At 30.2% G+C, this 14,864-nt stretch overlaps 1 protein-coding gene across 6 annotated transcripts in view; it reads left to right on the forward strand.

Annotated features, from left to right (window-relative positions):
* Positions 1 to 14,259, forward strand: part of LOC124101204 (uncharacterized) — a 41,295-nt gene extending 27,036 nt beyond the window's left edge. For 5 of the 6 annotated variants that reach the window (XM_046457029.2, XM_046457031.2, XM_046457032.2 and 2 more), the window contains 2 exons: positions 407 to 890; positions 5,801 to 14,259. The gene's annotated coding sequence lies outside the window, so the exon portion shown is untranslated. The remainder of the gene's footprint in view (positions 1 to 406; positions 891 to 5,800) is intronic. The other variant, XM_058583349.1, reaches the window with a different exon arrangement.
* Positions 14,260 to 14,864: the final 605 nt, after the last annotated feature.

Raw genomic sequence — 14,864 nt, forward strand, 5'->3', positions numbered from 1 at the left:
TTTGTTCCTTGGCCTGGCTTCCTTCTGAAAAGCACAGGACAAGGAAAAGAAGTCTTTATCCATGAGAAAGGGTTGATATGCAGGCCTGTCATGGTTGTGATTGAAATTCATGGCCTTATTGTGATTTTCATGCCTGGAAGAAGACTGTACAGGAGTTTCACCCACTCAAAGGGACTGTAATGACTTGAATGTGTTTATTTTTTTTATTTTTCCCCCTAGGAAAACATTTATGTTCTCTGTACCAGAAACTGGAAATGAAGGTGTCTAGTGTCTATGGGGAAGGGTAGCAAAGGTTCTGCTTGGACTCTTCTGACAACTTTGCACATGGATTTCTTTCTAGATGTCCTTCATATTCTGTAATGGAACTTCATGATTCTCACATCTTATTCTTTCTTTTTTCTTCTAGCACCAAGAATCTGGTTCTATATAATCAACAGAGAGGAGATAAACATGGACAAAGCTGAGAAGACTTTGCAAAGCCAGGTGCACGCTGCTATAGCGGAGAGTGTCATTTTTAGTTAGAAGGAAAATCAGACTTGTCTTCAATATTTCTAAAGTCACAGAATCAAAACAGAAGTTGTCCTGAGATTAGCTGAAGACTTGTCTCTATGATAAGAACTACCTTCCTGACTTAAAGGTGTTCTTTTTTATTTTGCTTATCTCACAGCAAAAAAATGGTATGGATTATACAAGGAAGGAGTTTCTCTTCACCAAGCTGTCAGCACTTAAGAACTGAGAAAATACAAGAATAAATAATTTTTTATTAATCTATTTTATAGTACAGTAAAATATATTATAGAAATTTTCTTTAATAATGTGGATTAATATTAAAGTAGAACTATTTGTTATTGAATGTACCCACTGAAGGAAAATCAAGGAACGAGAGATGGGTAAGAGAGAAATATATTATAGAATAAAATATATTGTAGAAATTATTTACTAAAATATATTATAGAAATTTTCTTTAATAATGTGGATTAATATTAAAGTAGAACTATTTGTTATTGAATGTACCCACTGAAGGAAAAGCAAGGAATGAGAGATGGATAAGAGAGAAATGAAAGAGATACACAGGAGAGTAGAGATACACAGGAGAGTTTATTTGTCAGAGCTGACAAATAAAGGCCATCTCTCTATAGGAGAGAGAGGCAAAACAGGCTGAGTTCTGGGACTTTTATGAGGGAGGCTCAGGAATCAGAGCTGGGCAAGTCCTTATGCTTTAAGGATTGGGTTGATATGAATGAGTGGAGTGGCTTTCTCAGAAACTCTGTTGGGTGGGAAAGTGAAACTTTTTCCTTAAAATGGAGGTTGTCACTTAAGGTGGCCATCAAGATGCTAATCACAAGGACCTTAAACCCACTATATCTATATCTTCCTATTTTCAAAGTCAAACTCAGAAATATAGAATAATATTCTAATAAAACTCCAAGTTTTAACCTCCTCCACATTTATGGGAAGAAGGTTTTTCAGATAACAGCTCAATTGTTTTGGAGTAGTAGTTACCACGGTAACTTTTGTAATAGAACTATAGACCATTGCCTTAGCAATCAAGGATTGATTACTCATTTTGGAGAAAAACAGGGGAAAGGAACAGTAGACTCTAACCTGTTTCCTTTCTTTATTCTTTTAGCTTTGTCATTATTATGCTAAATAAAGGCAGTACTATGTCCCTTTTGAATGTAAGTGTACTAATTGCTCTAAAGTTTCTCACAGTGAGTAAAAACCTTGAACAAATAATAAAGTCCATTTCACACCATCACTCTCACCCAGAAGTCACAGTCATTTCATCTATGGAAGAGATACTGAATACCATTTTAGGAAGCAAGATAAAGTAGCACAAGGGGATAGACCTTGACAGACTCTAGGGGGAAGAAAGACTCTTTTCCAAATGGTGGAATGTAACAATGGAAAAAGGAGGGCCCAGAGGAGTATAAAGGTCAGATATTGGTGTTCCTGATTCCTTCACTCACATTTTGAAGGGAGAAAAATGTGTGATTTAATTAACCAATAATTTTCAGATTCTCATACATATGGGTAGATAAGACTGGGAGTTTGGGATTTAGAATCGGAGGCTGGAGTTTCTCTAGATTTCAGTTACTTCTCTTCTTCATTCAATAGAATATGCAAATGATTTTGCTTGATTTTAGTCAAGCCTGGTGTGTAGGCGATGAGCAGTAATTCATTTATATATTGGGGTTGTAAATTTCTTTGAATTTTCTAAATTTTAAAAGACTTGTGCATATGTCATATCATATTCATAAATGTATATTTTCACATTACCATCCTAGAACGCTGAGTATTTTTAAGTACTTCTCTAACTGCATTGATTGACAGCATTTGTTTAAAAGTCTGTCTTACTTCAGTGTTTCTTTTTTGGCACCTTCGTCAAAGTTCATATGACTGTATCTGTATGGGTTTGTCTCTGAGTCTTCTATTCTGTACCATTGATCTATATGTCTGCTTTTATGCCAGTACCATGCAATTTTTTTACCATACCTCTGTAGTATAATTTGAAGTTAGATATTGTGATGCCTTTAGTAATTTTTTTTTTGGCTTAGAAATGCTTTGACTATTCTGAATTCTTCCAAATGAATTCTAGGACTATTTTTCTTTTTCTGTGAAGAATGCCATTGGGTATTTTGATGGGGATTACATTAAATCTGTATATTTCTTTTAGTATGTTGGCCATTTTAACAATATTATTTCTGCCTATTCATGAACATGAAAGGTCTTTCCATCTTTTTGTGTCTTCTTTAAGTTCTTTCTTCAATATTCTATAGTTTTCATTGTATAGATTTACCTCCTTGGGTAAATTTAGTCCTAGGTATTTCATTTTATTTATTTATTTAATTCCATTGTGAATGGAATTGTTTTCCTGATTTCTTTTCAAGAAGATTCATTTCATTACTGGTATATCATATGTTTTAAATACACATACACACACACATACATGCACATTCTCACACTCATAATTATATATATATATATATATATATATATATAATTATATGAAGTAATCAAATATATATATATATTATATATAATATATATATTATATTACACATACATAATGTGGGTGACAAAAAGTCATAAATGAGTCTTCAGGTTTGAAACACAAGTAAAATTCTACAAACAATCATCAACATGTTCCTTTTTAAAAGAGGGTTTTGTGGGGCTGGGGCTGTAGCTCAGTGGCAGAGCACTTGCCTAGCATGCATGAGGCACTGGGTTTGATCCTTAGCACCACATAAAAGTAAATAAAATAAAGGCATTCTGTCCATCTACAATTATAAAAGAAAATTTAAAAAAAAGATTTTGTGCTCAAATGTAATTAAATGTGAACTGTATATATGTAAAATTTTATTTATATTTAATATATAAATATATTTAACATTTTATATATATTTAAAAATTTTAGGTCAAGATTGCTAAAAACAGAGGTTACCAAGGCAACTCCATCTATTTCATGTTAGAGTTCAATATTTATAAAATTTATGCTCTCATATTGAACAAATACATCATTTTGGCAGAGGAATGAAATCATCAGAATTTAGTTCTGATTGGTTATTCTATTTTGGCTTAAAATGAATGCATATTCATTTGTAGACACACTTATTTATGCTAGTCTTTTTCTTTCATTTGTGTTTGGGAACATTATTCTGATTAATTATACAACGTACAATATCCATATCTTAGATAAATCTGGCTTTAATTAACACATTTTATTTCAAGTCTATTAGAATTTGTTGGTAATTATTTTTTGGTATTGGTTATAGTTTATCACATATATGTCTGTCTAAAAATAAGTGTTAATATCTATTGGGTATAAACCGAGGAGTGGGATAGCTGGGTCAAATGTTGGTTCCATTCCAAGTTTTCTGAGGAATCTCCATATTGCTTTCCATATTGGCTACACCAATTTGCAGTCCCACCAGCAATGTATGAGAGTGCTTTTTTCCCCACATACTGACCAACACTTATTGTTGTTTGTATTCTTAATAGCTGCCATTCTGACTGGAGTGAGATGAAATCTTAGAGTAGTTTTGATTTTCATATTTACTAATCTTTACAGAAATATAGTCAGACTACATGTGACTTTTTTTCTTTAAAAACATGCTTTTACATTGTATGTTTATTTTGTAATCCAATATTTTTAGTCCTCTGTGCAAATTGTTTATTCATTACTCTTCTTATGGAAAATTGGGTTACTTATAGCTTTTGGATATAACATATTCCTGCTATGAGCACTATTTTGCAATCCTCTCAATTCACATTAATATATATAATTTCATATGTTGTGTTGATGAACATATTTTAGGTATCCTTTATTAAAAGCATAATAAAGATACACCAAGTGTATTTTCTCAAGGGTTAAATATTTATTTGGATTTAGAACACTGGAGTAAAAACAATGTCAGAATTTTTGATGTTTTCTATTTTGAAGTATTCTATCATTTTTGTGTCCTACTAAATAATATAATGTTTTACTAAATCTATTTTTTCACTTTGTCTTTTTTATGAAAGCTATATTGGATTCTTTGTTGCTATCATTTTCTAAAAGTGTACTAGAATTAGAATGTTTATAAATTACTTCATTCACAGTGGTGATCCTTTAGTAGGTCCATCCAGTTCTGAGAGAGCCTTATCTATTTATTCTTTGTTTTTGTTATTGTTTTTATTTTCTCCAGAGCTCTCAGTAAATAGCAGTTGAAACTCCAGAAACTTCTCTAAAAACAATTAGGAATCAAAAAGTAACTCTTGGTAATTAAATAAGTGAGGATGGAATACATAATTAACCAAAAAAGATCTTAGGAGGAATTTAGAGAAATCGCCTGTAAGAAATACCAGACATAGTATTTTAATACTTGTTTGGGCAGTTTAATAGTTTTAGTAACCACTTACCAATTACTTTTAGGGTATACTAAAAATAATACTAAAAATAATACTTTCAATAGAAAGTATTATTATTGTAACATCACTGTATCTTCTCTTTGCAGAAATAAATTGTGATCTTTAATGAATTTTATTTATTTTAAACTCCTCTCTCTAATCATTACCTTTCTAGGAATTCAAAAGACAAGGTGTAATTTCCATTTCAATACCAAATAAGTATTTCAAATCTCTTCTGTAAAAAACAAAATGCTAACTATTCCCAGAAAACATGCTTTCCCTCAAATATTTTACATTGTGATTGGCATCATCTCTCACCTATTTTAGAATTAGAATCCAAGTTATTCTATTTTCATTACTTTTTTCAATGCTTACATCCCCAACCATCACTAGCCCTGTCAATTCTACCTTGCAATTGTTTCTAAGGGATTTACCTCTCACAAATTCCTCGTTCCCAGTCCAAGTATCATCATCCTCTCACCAGGCAAGGAGTTGATAGGCTATACTATTTCTAATATTTTAAACATTACCCTTTTTTTCCCCAATCACTTGCATACTTCTACCTTCCATTGTGCCTGGAATCTCATCTTTTTCATTTCTCCAGAAAGGGAGTATCTTATTTTTATTGGTTAGGAAGGAGAGTCAGCAAGTCTAGCTATGGTGCCTCATAGCGTAGACCATTCATGTGACTATATAGGTTCAAATTTCCCTTCAATCATTCATTATGTGGGGATCTTGGGCAAGTTTTTTAGACTCTTAAGTTTTTCCTCATTTGGAGATAAAAATTAGCACCTAATTCATTGATTTTCTCTGAAAGTTAAAATAGTGCACTCACATCTCAATCTAGAACATGAAAATAGCCAACAAATTTTACCCTAACAGTAGATCTTTTCATTTTCTATATGTATAGGTATCCTGAACTTCTTCCTGTTTCCATTCTCTTGCTAACTGCCACACTCACATTATTCAGTGTCATCATTCCTGACCAAATCCATATCCTGTTCCTCTTCCACAAAACTTTGAATGGCTAATTCCTCCAGCAAGCTAAACCATCATCTCGTCCAAATAAATGTTGAATTTTCTTTCTTCTTAATGGTATGTCACTTTTGTTTTGATTTTTGTGGTTTTATTTCTCTTTAATTTTTTTTTTCCAATAACCTCGTAGAAGACTTAGTAGTGATAGGATAAATGCCTATGTATGCACTCCAACATAATGCTAAAACCAAGCATTTGCTACTATTTTGAATTTTTGCAATTATTTGTTATACCTCATTGGTTTAATTTTTCAATGTTTAAGTTATTAGAATGTTGAATATATCATATAATGCATATATATGTATAGATGGAGAATGAATGTGTGTGTATATATGCATTTATACACATACACTTGTGTGAAAATTATTTGTTCTATGCTTTTCAGATTGTCTTTTAGGGCCATTACTCTATCATAAGCCTGAATGTATGGGCCCTCATTTTATTTTAATTATGTTTCCAATTCCTTCTTCCCAAATAAGCTATTCAAATTCACATAAAGTGATGTGGCTGCCATCTGTATGTAGTCATTTAGCTTACATGGATAATGCAAATTAGTAGAATTTATATTTTGCTTTTTATTTTTCCTTTCTAATCTTCAACCTGAGCTAGCAAAACTTTAAGGCTATTATAAATTATCTCAGAAATCCACCTAGATTACTTTCTATCCATTGTTGTTTTACATATAGTATCACTATTTTTACCCTTTAATGAAGTATGGCTATTACATTAATTCAGAATGATTTTACTACATCTTAGGTCAATGGATCTAAAGCAATATATTCACTGTGATAATATGTATGTTTTTATTTCCAAAAGTACAGTAAAATTTTAGGTCAAAAAAATAAGTAACTCAGCATCTCCTGGGCAGGACCTCATGACATAGATCCATTATTTGTATGTGCAATTGGATTAAGGTGCTTCATCACTTTTTTCTTAATCTATTAAAACACACGGAGGGGTCTGGAAAATAAATACTGAATTAGGATTGCCAGTAACAATCATTAATATGTAGTATTGTGAGAATTTTAGTGCTTCTCCATGTTTCAGTTTCTTTATCTCTAAAATAAAGGTGACAGTAGTATTAAACTCATAGGGCAGTTATTAATATTAAAATGAATTTATCTATATAAAGTGCTTCAAAGAGTTAGTGCAAACTAGACACTACATAAGTAAAAACTGTTATCATGATCATTATTATTGCCCATTAACTTCTTAATACAAAATGTTCTTATTTGGTTTTTTAAAAATATTTTCCAATAAAATTAGATTTATATGTCTAAAACTTTGAGATTCAGTTGCAAAATAACTTTCAAGATGGCTTGTCTTTTCACTTTCTCCTTTCTTTTCCAAGTGATACTGATCAGATAAATGCATTTAAATGTGCATTAAGCAATCAGAAACAAGAGAAAGACATAAAAAGATGCCAAGTAATTGGATAGAATGCTAGAGATATTTGTCTTTCCTGGTAAAAAGGGTTTTTCAGTAAATATGAGTGTTTAATAACAGCCCTATCAGCAGTGATTTATAGTGAATGAAGTTTAGCTGACTACCAAAGACAATTTATTTCCAAGAAAACTGATATTATATTCTAAGTAGTATGCATCCTGCTCTATAATATGATATACATGGAATACACAAACATGATCTTATTCACTCTCGTAGGTTTTGAGGACTGATCATTTTTCACTCCCTCCACCCCAAATATTGGGAGTCAAACCCAGAGATTTGCATGTGTCAGGTAATTGCTGTATCACAGAGATACACCTTAGCCCAGAACTGATCATTTTTATGGTTGTTGAACATATACTTTTCATTCAACATAAAAAAATAGTATTAAGGCAGAACCCCTTAAATCTTAAAGCCAACATTTCAGTAGACCAAGGAACCAAATAACCAGATGAATTAAATTTTTAAAAAATCAGTTAGAAATAGGTTTTATAGGATTATTAAAATAGAATAATATGACAATCTCTTCATATTGGAAGGTTAAACTTTCCTAAGGAGAAGTCATTTAAACTGATGTCTGAAAGACAAGAATGTTGGAGATTCAAAATTTTAAAGGTTTGTTCTCTGTGAGTCAGGGAGAAATTCTAAGAATTTTTCTCTATAAACATCTCTATTTTCCTCTGGAAAAATTAATTGGTAGAATTACATAGTTTCATATTATCATTTGTTCTCCACTATTTTATTTTAAGCCTGATCTATATAAGCAAAATAGATCATTTCTTTCTTCAGAGGAAGTCCACACAAGGCACTATGAATAGGCTGAGAACTTGATATTTCCCTGCCCCTGATTTGATCTCAGGGTTTTCTTCACCTGTACTTAACTTCTAACCCCACATATAAAGTGCCTAGCAGTGCTTCAAGCAACTTTCTGAAGAGATTTTTATCCATTTGGTAAAAGCAAAAGCTAGGTAAAAGAATATAATTATATAATAAGCGTTGTCAAATCTGGTAGCCTATTCAAGTCATGTAGGATACTTTTATAAATTTCTGATACCAGGTTATATAAATTAAATTAGAGCTTCTGAGGGGTGGGCCCCAAATTCCAGGAATAAATGTCATTATAGGTGATTTATCTAGCATCGATAACCATTCTCCAGTCCAGAAAATTGTATTCAATATAATTTACAATACCATTACATGCTACTTTCTTTGTAGAAAATAAAAACATCACAATAGAATTTATGAATTATTTTTTCAGGTGAATATTATGCATGTTAAAGATGGTTAAAATAACCAAACCCAAGTGGAATAATCCAAATCTGAACCAGTTGAGGAATAAACAAAATAAAGAATAGTCATTTAATTCCTTTAGTTTCATTAATTATATTTGCCAGTAAAAAAAAATGAAATACTTATGTATCCTAAAGTACAAATAATAAACCTGGAACATATTATCTTTAGTGTAAAAAGACAATCACTAAAGACTACATATTATATTGTTGCATTTATTTTCAATGTCCAGGAAAGGCAAACCTTTGAAGATAAATAGCAGATTATGGTTGCCTGATGCTCTACATGGGGTGGAGAAAGGGAATGATCTCCTGTGAGCACAAATGATCCATTTGGGATAATGTAAGTTCTAAAAAGAATTTTTTTACACAATTCTATAAATATACCGAAAATCAGCATTATATTTTTCTGGCCATCAAAGGATCTCCTTCATGTAAATGATGAACAGTTTTAAATAAAAGGCATTTTCATATTTTTGGTTTTAAATTATTTTAAGGTATTACTGTCATAGAAACTATAAGTACTAGTTTACATTTCACTAGTATTTTTCTCATTAAAGTTCTAAAGGTAAAATTAATAAAAATTGGGACACATGAATACTAATACCACCTAAGCAAATTAAAAATCGGTGATCATTATAAAACACTACTATAAACTATGATAAAAATGAGGCTAAATTTCATCTATAATACAATGACAAAATATACAGATTTAAAACTATTCTGGTTCCTATTCATTTTCCATATATGTTAATTTTACATTTTTGTGGTTGTGAGATGAGTTTTCTAAATCTAATTTATATTATATGAAGTCAGAATTTCAATTATAGTATTAATTGTTCAAAAAAGGGATAAAATCAACTCAGAAAGTCACTAAATGATTTACTGATTATTAATTTCTCATCTATTTCTGCACTATTGAAAGATTTGTGCAAGATCTAAGTATTTCAGCTCTAAATATACATAACGATAGAATAGAATAAGCTATAAGAGAGCAAGCAAATTTTATTTGTAAGGGAAGAAATATAAGAAAACTGTTGCAAAAATGCAGTAAATGTGTGTTAATGCGTTAAACATTGTAGTAAAAAATTAAAAGATCAAGTTAATGGGCATAATCCAATGTACTGTGGGCTAATAGAGACCTATCTCACATTAAAGACCTAAAGACCAGCACAGTACTGCTCTTCTCAATCCATGGCTAAGATTAGAGATGAGTGATTAGCTGTAGACTTTGACTAAAGAATATTTGTGATTTTTTTAACATAGAGAATGATTTGTGATAACAAAGCTAATTTATGCAGAAAAATTTTTAATATGTTATATGGAAGACATTTTTTATGATATATTCCTGGGGTTAATTATCTTTGTAATATACATTCAAATATCACTTAGAGTAAATATTTAATGATTAGGAAGTCTACAGATTCATTATGTATATGAGATTTTGCACTCTGATTATTTCTGAGATTGTATTTAGAAAGTTAAGGCAATAGTGAGATTAAATATCACATTACATATGATCCAAGGTTAGGATTCTTGAAAGAAAATTTGTGATTTGTTCAATTTTGAATCTCAAATACAGGTTAGCATATTACTTGTACAAATGTATTTTTTCTTTATTGTCTTGAAATTACCTTCTTTGAGAATAATTGTTCATAAAAGTGCTTTTAACCTGCAAATTTCTGTTTTTCTATTAATTAAATCAGTAGGTAAGCATCTGCTAACAGCATTTTTTTAATCACATTCTGGCTAAAGTCCTAGAAAAAATTGTTAATATATATTTCATTTTGGTTAAGTGGCTTAACAGTTAATATTTAACTAAAATAACAGAACAGTTTGGCTTATAGAAATATGCTATGTAAGTGAGTAAGCATGTATGAGAGAGACATAATAATATGTATGTGTGCATGTGTGTGTGTGTGCATAACCATGATGGGTTAGTACATATTGGGTTAGTAGGGGCTAATCACATAGATATGGAGTCTAAGTCAGATACACCTGCATAAGTTAGTTAATCCCTTCAATTATGAATTTCTTTACCTACATAGGGGAAATAAAATATTAAATGTTATTCAATGAGAGAATATTTTTAAAAATTTCAGTAGAGTATGGCATACATTAAGCTTCATATACAATTCAGCTATTAAACATTTTGAATTATTATACTAGCAGTTGTAAAGCAAAAAGAGCACACCTTATTTTAAATTACTATTGTTATTCACAGTGTAGTTTAGAGGATGGTTTCTAAAAACATGTTATTAATAATAAAGCATTTCATTCTTATTAAACATATATAATATTATAAAAAAGAAGGGGAATATTACAAATATAGTTGAAACTGTCTCTGTGATAGGTAGTGCAACCACTTCTAGATTCATGTTTACCATTTTCTTGCTTTCCATCACATTTCAAAGACATAAATTAACTCTAAAAATATATTGTTTATCTTTGTATATTTTATATCCTTTATGATGAGATCATAATATGAATCTGAAAATTATTCTTTTCCATGAAAAATTACCTCCCTGAAGTGGATTTATTTTGATATATGCAGCTAGTTCACATATTTTCACTATATGTGGTTTAATACAACCTGCACAAAATGTATGAAAGGAAATAAATGAAACATTCTCTGAAAAACTTTATGCATTTACTTTAAAAACTAATGACAAAAGGGCTGGGGTTGTGGCACAGTGGCAGAGTGCTTGCCAGGGACATGTGAGACACTGGGTTCAATTGTCAGCACCACATAAAAATAAATAAAATAAAGGTATTGTGTCCATTGACAACTAAAAAATATTTTTAAAAAACCCTGACAGAAGAAACTTCTTTAATCCATTAAAGGCTAGCTACAAAAGCTTATTATACAAGTATGTTATACATTAACAACATTTCCCTGAAAATCAGTTGAATAAAAAGGTACTTTCCATGAGCACCTTTATTCAATATTATAGTGTAGAGCATTATTAGTGACATAAGATCAAAAAAGAAAAGACATAAAACTAGAGAAGAACAAAAATCAATGTCATTAATATTTTCATTCATAATCACAGTTCCAGATAATTTTTATCACTTCTTCTTGGTTTTTATTTCTACAAACCCCTATTGCACAAAGGGGCTTTTTAAAAATTATTTTTCTAATTCTACCTTTCCCTTATGTTGGTTTGGAAATTATATAGCCTGTGCCAATCACTTTGGTTGTAATCATTGGGATTTAAGCATACATTTTAATTCAATGTTTGAGGCTAGATATTTAACCATGTCTACCTTTGATCAATATATTTACATTTCTCTCAAAATTTGTAAAACCATACTAAAGCCTTAACTCTGATTTTTTTCCATTTCCCTTTATCCATTTTTGAGTTGTGTCTAGTGATTTTCATATTCTTTCATACATTTTAATATTATCTATAATCAGAATTTGCTTGAATATATTCACACACTTGTTTATTGCCCACATTTCATTCTTCCAATAATTTCTTTATTTGGTTATTTTCATTCATTATCTAGTAAAGTATGCAAATTCTTTTACTTCAGATACATTGTAAACTCCCTCCGCTTTTGCTTGTCTGAAAATGTCTATTTAACTATTATTTCTAAAATACAGCTTTGCTAGGAACATGCTTCTGTACTAAAAGCTATGTTCAAAATTTATTTCAGTTTTTTATGTCTTAGAAAATCTGCTGTCAGCCTAATTGTCATTTTGTGGATTATGTCTTTCTTATCTGGTAGCATTTAATGTTTTTTCTCAACTGTTACTATTGGCAGTTTTACCTTGAATCATCCAAGTTTTATTTCTTTTTATTATCTCATTTGGTATTTATCAGAATTACCAAATTTAAGACTGGTATCTTTCAGCAGTTCTAATCATTTTTTAAGGCATTATCATAAATATTACCTGTTCTGCATTCCTTTTACTCTCCTTTATGAAAACCTAATTTAAAAATAATGCCTCATCTAGTATATTGAAAATATTACCCTTTCTTATTTGGTCTCATCTCTTTATCTGTTCCTCTTTCTGGAAAACTTATTCATATTGGTCAGCTAATTTACAAATATTTTATTAATTTTTTAATTTGCTAGAATTTCTAGTTTGTTAGATTTCTGAGTTAGTCATTATTTAATTTTTAGAAATTCAGCTGGATTCTTTCTAAATTTGTGATGGTTATAGTGATGCTTGTTTATTCATGATGTTTTTCAAATATTTGGAATATTTTATTTCTTTTTTAACTTTGTAAGAACGTTGTCTTATAATCTGATTATTTCATTATCTATATCTTCTTGTGTATATCTGATTTGTTTTTGCTAATATTATGTCATTGAACTGTGCTTCTTCATGTTTAATAATTTGAATTTTTTATTAGTACAGTTGATATTAAAATAACTGTACATATTTAATATGCACAATTTGATGAGCTTTTACATATGCAAACATATAAGTACCATCATCATAATCAGAGTAGTAAACATATTTAAGACTTGTCAATCTTTTTGTATGCGTGTTTCCTTTTCCTGTGTCTGTTATTGTGAAACAAACACTAAAAATAAAATCTTTTCTCTTAGCAAACTTTGAATTGTACAATACTATATTGTTAAATATAAGCACTGATTTCTCTAGAAATTATTCAACTAGCATAGTTGTAATAATACCTTTTGAATAATAGCACTCCATTTCTCCCACCCCCAAGCACCTAGAAACCACCATTCTAGCTTCTACTTTTATGAGTTTGAGTGTTTTAAATACTTCATATAAGAGGAATCATGCAATATTTGTCCTTCTATGACTGGTCAATTTTCACTTGGAATAATGTCCTTCAATTTCATGCATACTCTTACAAATGCAGAATTTCCGTCTTCTTTAAGACTGAATATCAGTCCACTGTGTGGTGTATGTGTTTGTGTGTGTGTGTGTGTGTGTATTTGCTTTATTCATTTGTTGATGTATTGTGGTGTTGCTTCTATATTTTGATTATGTACTGTGAATAGTTTTGCAATGACATTGGAATTCAGGTGTCTCTGGTTCGGTTCCTTTGAATATAAATCAAGTAGTGAGATTATTGAATCTTATTGTAGTTCTATTTTTAATTTTTGAGGAGTTTTTATACTGTTTTCCATAGCTTCTATACCATTTTACATCCGCATCACAGTGTGTAAGGATTTTGATTTATCCACAATCTCATCAACACTTATTGTCTTTGTATTTTAATAATATTCATCCTAACTGATGTAAAGTTGTATCTCTTTGTAGTTTTGATTTGCATTTTCCAGATAATTATGTCCCTAATTATATTTTAATGTATCTGTTGGCTATTTGCATGTCTTCTTTGGAGAAATGTCTTTGAAAATATTTGCCCATTTTTAATTAGGTTATTCTTTTTTAAAATATTGAGTTGGTAATTCCTTAACACTTTGAAAATTAATCCCTTATTAGCTATGTTGTTTCTAAGACATAGAGTGGTTTTCTCATTCTGTTGATCATTTCCATGGTTGTGCAGATACTTTTCAGTTTGTTTTGGTCTCACTTATCTGTTCTTCTTATTTTTTTATTGTATTGTGGTATCATATCCAAAAAATTGTTGCCAAGACTAATGTTAAGAAAGGCTTCTCCTGTGTTTTTTTCTAGAACTTTCAAGTCCTGCATTTGACTCTTCAATTTTTAGTTGATTTTTGTGTATGGTATAAGGTAGGGGAACAATTTCAATTTTACATGTAAACATCCCATTTTCCCAGAACCCTTTGTTGAAGAGACTGTCTTTTAACAATTATGTAGTCATACCAAACTTATGAAAGATCTGTTGTCTACACTGTTTGAGAACTCATAATCCTTAAAATTCAATCTGTTGGAATTATCTAAGGAATGGGTTATGGTCTGTTTCTCCAAATAAAATTCATATTTTTATCTGGCAACTGCCTAGAAACACTACCCAATACAGACCAATTAAAACAGTTCCATTGTTATTCCTTTTTTTTTTTGCTTTTGTTGTTCTGTTTGGCTTATTTTTAAAAAATAACTATAGAATGAATCATACACTCTAAATGGAATGGGAACAAATTAGTTGTTTCAAGATAAATTCTTCCCCTTTATTGTGCTCTGCCATAGCTAGATCTGAGACATTATGTGCATTAACAGTTAAACAGATTTTATTCCATTGAATGAAATAGTAATTGCTATAGAGCTATTATTGATCTAGAGCAAAATATTTG

Source organism: Marmota monax, unplaced genomic scaffold (genome assembly GCF_021218885.2).
Source record: "Marmota monax isolate L192 unplaced genomic scaffold, Marmota_monax_Labrador192_F-V1.1 WCK01_AAM20220418_F8-fsc01696, whole genome shotgun sequence".
Lineage (NCBI taxonomy): Eukaryota > Metazoa > Chordata > Mammalia > Rodentia > Sciuridae > Marmota > Marmota monax.